General features: G+C 39.9%; 1 long non-coding RNA gene across 1 annotated transcript; it reads left to right on the top strand.

Annotated features, from left to right (window-relative positions):
- The first annotated feature begins 751 nt into the window (after positions 1-751).
- Positions 752-7,344, top strand: LOC114008034 (uncharacterized). Its single transcript, XR_003549600.1, has 3 exons — positions 752-859; positions 1,057-1,181; positions 7,162-7,344. It is a non-coding gene; the product is annotated as an uncharacterized LOC114008034 (long non-coding RNA).
- The last annotated feature ends 1,679 nt before the right edge of the window (positions 7,345-9,023 follow it).

Raw genomic sequence — 9,023 nt, 5'->3', positions numbered from 1 at the left:
GGAATGTTTTAATGGAAAGCATTTTCTGCGCTTTCTGGCCACAACTACAGCCTTGTTTTGTTAAAATTATTCCCTCTTCCCTTCCCAACCCAGGAGAGTCAAAGTGAAGTGGACATCTTGAAGACACTGCCACATGGATTCTGCAATCTAGTCATTTTGGGGGAACAGAAATCAAGACTTCCCACTGATAATTTGGCTTCCAGCACATGAAACTCTCATGGTAAGAAGACCCCTTCCAGGTCCCCTGTCTCTGTACCTGACTTTGTCTGTCTCTACCTCTGTCTTGGTCTCTGTCTCTTTTATTTTAAAATTTTTTCTTTTTAGTATTTTTTAAGGGAAAGCATCTGCACTTTATGGCCACTACTACCCCCTTATTTTGTTTATATAATTCCCTCTCCCCCTTCCAACCCAGAAGAGGCAAAGAGAAGAGGCCTTCTTGAAGACATAGCCACATCTATTCTGTGAACTATCCATTTTGGGAGAACAGAAATCAAGACTTCCCACTGATAATTTGGCTTCCAGCACACAAAACTCACGTGGTAGGAAGACCCCTTCCAGGCTACCTGTCTCTGTACATGTTTTTCTCAGTTTCTACCTCTGTCTCGGTCTCTGTCTCCTATTGTTTTTAATTTTTGCTTTTTAGAATTCTTTAAGGAAAAGCATTTTCTGCAATTTCTGGCCCCTCCCACTGCCTAATTCAGTTAAATTAATTCCATCACCCCCTCCCAACCCAGGAGAGGCAAAGGGAAGAGGCCTTCTTGAAGAAACAGACACATGGATTCTGCATACTAGCCCTTTCAGGAACAGAAATCAAGTCTTCCCACTGATGATTTGGCTTCCAGCACACAAAACTCGTGTGGTAGGAAGACCCTTTCCAGGCATCCTGTCTCTGTGCCTGTCTTTGTCTGTATCTTCCTTTGTCTCAGTCTTTGTCTCCTATTTTTTATAATTTTTTTTTCTTTTTAGTATTTTTTAAGGGAAACATTTTCTGTGCTTTCTGCTTCCTCCTACCTCCTTAATTTTTTAAAATAATTCCCTCTCCCATTCCCTACTCAGGAGAGGAAAAGGAAAGAGACCTTCTTGAAGACAGCCACATGGATCCTGCAAACTAGCCATTTTGCGGGAACAGAAATCAAGACATCCCATGGATAATTTGGCATCCAGCTCACAAAACTTGCATGGTAGGAAGACTCCTTCTAAGCCTCCTGTCTTGGTACCTATCTTTGTTACTCTCTACCTCTGTCTCTGTCTCTATCTCCTCTTTTTTTTTTTTTAAATTTGCTTTTTAGATTTTTTTTAAGGTAATGCATTTTCTGTGATTTCTGGTCCCTCTACCTCTTTATTTCATTTAAATAATTCCATATCCCCCGTCCCAACCCAGGAAAGGCAAAGGGAGGAGGCCTTCTTGAAGACACAGCCACATGGATTCTGCAAACTAGCCATATTGGTGGAACAGAAATTAAGACTTCCCACTGATAATTTGGCTTCCAGCACACAAAATTCATGTGATAGGAAGACCCCGTTTAGGCCTCCTGTCTCTAAACCTGTCTTTGTCTGTCTCTACCTCTGTTTCGGTCTCTGTCGCCTCATAATTTTTAAATTTTTGCTTTTTAGAATTTTTTAAGGTAAAGCATTTTCTGCGATTTCTGGTTCCTCCTACCACCTTATTTTGTTAAAATAATTCCCCCTCCCCCTCCCATCCCGGGAGAGGGAAAGGGAAGAGGCCTTCTTGAACACAGCCAAATGGATTCTGCAAACCAGCCTTTTGTGAGAACAGAAATAAAGACTTCCCACTGAGAATTTGGCTTCCAACACACAAATCTCATGAGGTAGGAAGACAGCTACAAGGCCTTCTGTCTCTGTACCTGTCTTTGTCTGTCTCTACCTCTGTCTCAGTCTCTGTCTTTTCTTTTTTGTTAATTTTTGCTTTTTAAAATTTTTTAATGTAAAGCATTTTCTATGATTTCTGGCCCCTCCTACTGCCTTATTTTGTTAAAATATTTCCATCTTCCCCTACCAACCCAGAAGAGGTCTTCTTGAAGAAACAGCCACTTGGATGGTGCAAACTACCCATTTTGCAGAAACAGAAATAAAGACTTCGCACTGGTAATTTGGCTTTCTGCACACAAAATTCAGGTGGTAGGTAGACCCCTTCCCGGCCTCCTGTCTCTAAATCTATCTTTGTCTGTCTCTACCTCTGTCTCGGTCTCTGTCTTTATTTTTTTTTTTAATTTTACTTCTTAGTATTTTTTAGGGAAAAGCATTTTCTACTTATACTGACCACTCCTACTGCCTTAGTTTGTTAAAATTATTCCATCTCCACTTCCCAACCCAGGAGAGGCAAAGGGAAGAGGCATTCTTGAAGACACTGCCACATGGATTCTGCAAACCAGCCATTTTGGTGGAACAGAAATTAAGAATTCCCACTTTTAATTTGACTTCCAGCACACAAAATTCGTGTGGTAGGAAGAACCCATCTAGGCCTCCTTTCTGTAAACCTGTCTTTGTCTGTCTCTACCTCTGTCTTGGTTTCTGTCTCCTATTTATTTTTAAATTTTTGCTTTTATAATTTTTTTAAGGAAAAGTATTTTCTGTGCTTTCTTGCCACTTCTTTTTTGTTAATTTTTGCTTTTTAAAATTTTTTAATGTAAAGCATTTTCTATGATTTCTGGCCCCTCCTACTGCCTTATTTTGTTAAAATATTTCCATCTTCCCCTACCAACCCAGAAGAGGTCTTCTTGAAGAAACAGCCACTTGGATTCTGCAAACTACCCATTTTGCAGAAACAGAAATAAAGACTTCGCACTGGTAATTTGGCTTTCTGCACACAAAATTCAGGTGGTAGGTAGACCCCTTCCCGGCCTCCTGTCTCTAAATCTATCTTTGTCTGTCTCTACCTCTGTCTCGGTCTCTGTCTTTATTTTTTTTTTTAATTTTACTTCTTAGTATTTTTTAGGGAAAAGCATTTTCTACTTATACTGACCACTCCTACTGCCTTAGTTTGTTAAAATTATTCCATCTCCACTTCCCAACCCAGGAGAGGCAAAGGGAAGAGGCATTCTTGAAGACACTGCCACATGGATTCTGCAAACCAGCCATTTTGGTGGAACAGAAATTAAGAATTCCCACTTTTAATTTGACTTCCAGCACACAAAATTCGTGTGGTAGGAAGAACCCATCTAGGCCTCCTTTCTGTAAACCTGTCTTTGTCTGTCTCTACCTCTGTCTCGGTTTCTGTCTCCTATTTATTTTTAAATTTTTGCTTTTATAATTTTTTTAAGGAAAAGTATTTTCTGTGCTTTCTTGCCACTATTATGGCCTTGTTTTGTTATAATAATTCTCTGCCCCCTCCCAACCCAAGAGAGATAAAGGGAAAGGGCCTTTTGAAGACAGAAATCATGGATTCTGCAAACTAGCCATTTTGTGAGAACAGAAATTAAGACATTCCACTGATAATTTGGCTTAGAGCACACAAAAGTCACGTGGTAGGAAGACCCCTTCCAGGCTTCCTGTCTCTGTACCTGTCTTGATCTGTCTCTACCTCTGTATAGGTGTGTGTCTTCTCATTTTTTGTTAATTTTTGCTTTTTTAAACTTTTTTAATGTAAAGCATTTTCTACTATTTCTTGACCCTCCTACTGCTTTATTTTGTTAAAATATTTCCATCTTCCCCTACCAACCTGGAAGAGGCCTTCTTGAATACACAGCCACTTGGATTCTGCAAACTAGACATTTTGCATGAACAGAAATCAAGACTTCCCACTGATAATCTGGTTTACAGCACCGAAATTTATGTACTATGAAGACCCTGTCTTTGTCTGCTCTCTACCTCTGTGTTGGTCTCTGTCTCCTCTTTTTTTTTTATTATATAAATTTTTTTAAGGCAAGATATTTTCTAAGCTTTCTGACCCCTAGTTGGTTATTTTGTTAAAATTATTCCCTCTCCCCCTCCCAACCCATGAGAGGTAAATGGGAGAGGCCTTCTTGAAGACACAGCCACACGGTTTTTGTAAAGTATCCATTTTGGGGGAACAGAAATCAAAACATCCCACTGATAATTTGGCTTCCAGCACACAAAACTCACGTGGTAGGAAGACCCCTTCCAGGCCTCCTGTCTCTGTACCTGACTTTGTGTGTATCTACCTCTGTCTCGGTCACTGTCTCCTATTTTTTTTTTTAATTTTTTGTTTTTTGAAATTTTTAAGGGAAAGTGTTTTCTGCACTTTCTGGGCACTACTACAGCCATGTTTTGTTTAAATAATTCCCTCTCCTCCCGCCAACCCTGGAGAGGCAAAGGGAAGAGGCCTTCTTGAAGACACAGCCACATAGATTCTACAATCTAGCCATTTTGCGGGAACAGAAATTAAGACTTTGCACTGATAATGTGGTTTCCAGCACAGGAAACTCACGTGGTAGGAAGACTCCTTCCAGGCCTCCTGTTTCTGTACCTGTCTTTGTCTGTCTCTACCTCTGTCTCAGTCTCTGTCTCCTATTTTTTATATATTTTTATAAAATTTTTTAAGGCAAAGCATTTTCTGCACTCTCTGACCTCTCCTACTGCCTTATTTTGTTAAAATAATTCCATTCCTGCCTCCAACCCAGGAGATGCAAAGGGGTGAGGCAGTCTTGAAGCACAACCACATGGATTCTGTAAAGTAGCAATTTTGGGGGAACAGAAATCAAGACTTCCCACTGATAATTTGGCTTCCAGTACACAAAACTCACGTTGTAGGAAGAGCCCTTCTAGGCCTCCTATTTCAGTACCTGTCTTTGTCTGTCTCTGTGTCTGTCTCGGTCTCTGTCTCTTTTTCTTTTAAATTGTTACTTTTCAGAATTTTTAAGGGAAAGCATTCTCTGTGCTTTCTGGCCACTACTACCACTTTATATGGTTAAAAGAATTCCCTCTCCCCCTTCCAACCCAGGAGAGGCAAAGGGAAAATGTCTTCTTGAAGACACAGCCACATGGATTCTGTAAACTAGCCATTTTGGGGGAACAGAAATTAAGACCTCCCACTGATAATTTGGCTTCCAGCACACAAAACTCGCTAGGTAGGAATACCCCTTCAGGGCAACCTGTCTCTGTACATGTCTTTCTCTGTCTCTACCTCTGTCTCAGTCTCTGTCTCCTCTTATTTATTTTAATTTTTGTTTTATTAAATTTTTTAAAGGAAAGCCCTTTCTGGCCACTACTACCGCCTAGTTTTGTTAAAATAATTCCCTTTCCCCCTGCCATCCCAGGAGAGTCATAGGGAAGTGGCCTTCTTGAAGACAAAGCCAAATGGATTCTACAATCGAGCCATTTTGCAGGAACAGAAATCAGGACTTCCCACTGATAATTTGGCTTTCGAGCACACAAAACTCATGTGGTAGGAAGATCATTTCCAGGCCTCCTGTCTCTGTACCTGTGTTTGTCTGTCTCTACCTCTGTCTTAGTCTCTGTCTCCTCTTTTTTTGAATTTTTGCTTTTTAGAATTTTTTAAGGTTAAGCATTTTCTGCCATTTCTGGCCCCACCTACTGCCTTATTTTGTTAAAGTAATTCCATCTCCCCTCCCAACCTAGGAGAGGCTAAGGACAAAGGTCCTCTTGAAGACACAGCCACATGGATTTTGCAAACTAGCCATTTTGAGGGAACAGAAATCAAGACTTCCCACTGATAATTGGGCTTCCAGCACACAAAACTCACGTCATAAGAAGACCCGTTCCAGGCAACCTGTCTCTATACATGTTTTTCTCTGTCTCTGCCTTGGTCTCAGTCTCTGTCTCCTATTGTTTTTAATTTTTGCTTTTTAGAATTTTTTAAGGTAAAGCATTTTCTGTGATATATGGCCCCTCCTACTGCCTTATTTTGTTAAATTAATTCCATCTCCTCCTCCCAACCCAGGAGAGGCAAAGGAAGAGTCCTTCTTAAAGACACAGCCCATGGATTCTGCATACTAGTCATTTTGCAGGAACAGAAATAAAGACTTCCCACTGATAATTTGGCTTCCAGCACACAAAACTCGCATGGTAGGAAGACCCCTTCCAGATCTCCTGTCTCTGTACTTGTGTTTGTCTATCTCTAACTCTGTCTCGGTCTCTTTCTCCTCTTTTTTAAAATTTTTGCTTTTCAGTTTTTTTAAGGGAAAACATTTTCTGTGATATCTGGCCCCTCCTACTGCCTTATTTTATTAAAATAATTCCCTCTCCCCTTCCCAACCCAGGATAGGCAAAGGGGGAAGGTCCTCTTAAAGACACTGCCACATGGATTCTGCAATCTAGCCTTTTTGGGGAAACAGAAATCAAGACATCCCACTGATAATTTGCCTTCCAGCACACAATACTCGCATGGTAGCAAGACCCCTTCCAGGCGTACTGTCTCTGTACCAGTCTTTGTCTGTCTCTAACTCTGTTTTGTTCTCTGTCTCCTCATTTTTCTTTAATTTTGCTTTATAATATTTTTATGGGAAAGCATTTTCAGCACTTTCTGGCCCCTCCTACCAACTTATTTTTTTTTAAATAATTCCCTCTCCGCCTCCCAACACAGGAGAAGGAAAAGGAAGAGTCCTTCTTGAAGACACAGCCACATGGATTCTGCAAACTAGCCATTTTGTTGTTACAGAAATGTAGACTTCCCACTGATATTTTTACTTCCAGCATACAAAATTTGTGTGGTAGTAAGACCCAGTCCAGACTTCCTGTCTCTAAACCTGTCTATGTCTCTCTCTACCTCTGGTCTCTGTCTACTATTTTTTTAAATTTTTTGCTTCTTATAAGTTTATACTGGAAAGCATTTTCTGAGATGTCTGACCCCTCCTACCACTTTATTTTGTTAAAATAATTCCATATCCCCCTCCCAACCCAGGAGAGGGAAAGGGAAGATTCCTTCTTGAAGACACAGCCACATGGATTCTGCAAACTAGCCATTTTGTGGGAACAGAAATCAAGACTTCCCACTGATAATTTGGCTTCCACTACACAAATCTCATGTGGTAGGATGACACCTTCCAGGCCTCCTGTCTCTGTACCTGTCTTTGTCTGTCTGTACCTCTGTCTCAGTCTCTATCTCCTCTTTTTTTAAATTTTTGCTTTTTAGAATTTTTAAGGTAGAGCATTTTCTGTGATTTCTGGCCCCTCCTACCGCCTTATTTTGTTAAAATTATTCCATCTCCCCCTGCCATCCAGGAGAGGCAATGGGAAGAGGCCTTCTTGAAGATACAGACACTTGGATTCTGCAAACTTGCCATTTTGTGGGAACAGAAATCAAGTCTTCCCACTGATAATTTGGCTTCCTGCACACATAACTCACGTGGTAAGAAGACCCCTTCTAGGCCTCCTGTCTCAGTCCCTGTCTTTGTCTGTCTGTACCTCTGTCTCAGTCTCTTTCTCCTCTTTTTTTAAATTTTTGCTTTTGAGAATTTTTTAAGATAAAGCATTTTCTGTGCTTTCTGACCACTTCTGCCGCCTTGTTTTGTTAAAATAATTCCGTCTCCCTTTCCATCCCAAGAGAGGCAAAGGGAAGTGGCCTTCTGGAAGACACAGCACATGGATTCTGCTAAGTAGCCATTTTGGGTGAATAGAAATCCAGATTTCTTACTGATAATTTGACTTCCAGCACACAAAACTCATGTAATAGAAAAACCCTTTCCAGGTCTCCTGTCTCTTTACCTCTCTTTGTCTCTACCTCTGTCTCCTCTTCTTTTAAAATTTTTGCTTTTTAGAATTTTTTAAAGAAAAACATTTTCTCCACTTTCTGGCCCCTAATACTGCCTCATTTTGTTAAAATAATTCCCCCTCCCCCCTTAACCCAGAAGAGGCAATGGGAAGAGCTCTTCTTGAAGACACAGCCACATGGATTCTGCAAACTAACCATTTTCGTGGAACAGTAATCAAGACTTCCCACTGATAATTTGGCTTTCACTACACAAAACTCACATGGTAGAAAGGCCCCTTCCTGGCCTCCTGTCTGTATCCATGTGGTTTTCCAAATTTTTGTTTTTTTACTGAAATTTTTAAAAAATATTAATTTTTTATGTTGTACTGAGTTGTTTTATCTTCATTTTTTTCTTCTCTATTTCTGTTTTTTGTTTGTTTTTGGCTGTTTTTGCTGTTGTTTCTCTCTTTCTGTTTCCTTTTCTGTATGCTCCTCAATGCTCAGATTGAACTTCCAAGTTTGGAAAGAAACTGACCATCAACCTGATGACTAGAAATTGCTGCAGTTCCACAGGATATATGGGAAATCAAGAAAATACCTCTCTTCTAAGGGAGAAAGATAATTCGTGTTCATCCACACACAGTTCATGGGAATTCATGGAAATGTCTGATAAAGATTTCGGAACATTCATAATGGCAAATCTAACAGCTATGGAAGAGAAGAGAGACAACGAACTGATAAAGAGGAAGTAGAAAAAGTTGTTGAGTTTCAGGAGGTGAGGAAATTCATGCAAGACATAAAAGTGGAATTTCACACTTTAGAAAAAAATCAGATGGAACTGTTAGAGATGAAAACTGTAAGATAGGAAATCAAAATCTCACTTGAAAGTATTAAAAGAAGACTATATTGTAAAGAAAATAGAATCTTAGACATTGAAGAAAAAATTGCTAGCCTAGAAATATCCACCACGAAGACTGAGAAAATGGCCCCATAATTTGAGACTAATATACGAGAAATACTAGATCTCATCAAACATCCAAACATCCAGATAATAGGCATCTGAGAAGGTGAAGAGACTCATAAGGGCATTGATAATATATTCCATGAGATCCTGCAGGAAAAATTTCCAAACCTAGAGAGGCACTCAAAGATTCATTCCCAAGAAATACAGAGGACCCCAAATAGAATCAATCCAAGAAGATCTTCTCCAAGACACATTATAGCCAGATTGACCAATACAACAGACAAAAACAAGATTCTAAGATTGGCAAGAGAAAAACCGCAAGTTACCTACAAGTGGTATCCCATCAGACTAACAGCAGATCTCGCATCAGAAATGAAGCAAGTGAGGAAAGAATGGGAAAATATATTCAACGTGTTAAGAGAAAAGCAA

The sequence above is a fragment of the Tupaia chinensis genome, unplaced genomic scaffold, assembly GCF_000334495.1.
Source record: "Tupaia chinensis unplaced genomic scaffold, TupChi_1.0 Scaffold000037_26, whole genome shotgun sequence".
Lineage (NCBI taxonomy): Eukaryota > Metazoa > Chordata > Mammalia > Scandentia > Tupaiidae > Tupaia > Tupaia belangeri.
Note: the sequence above shows the minus strand (reverse complement) of the source record. Positions and strands in the feature narration are given on the sequence as shown.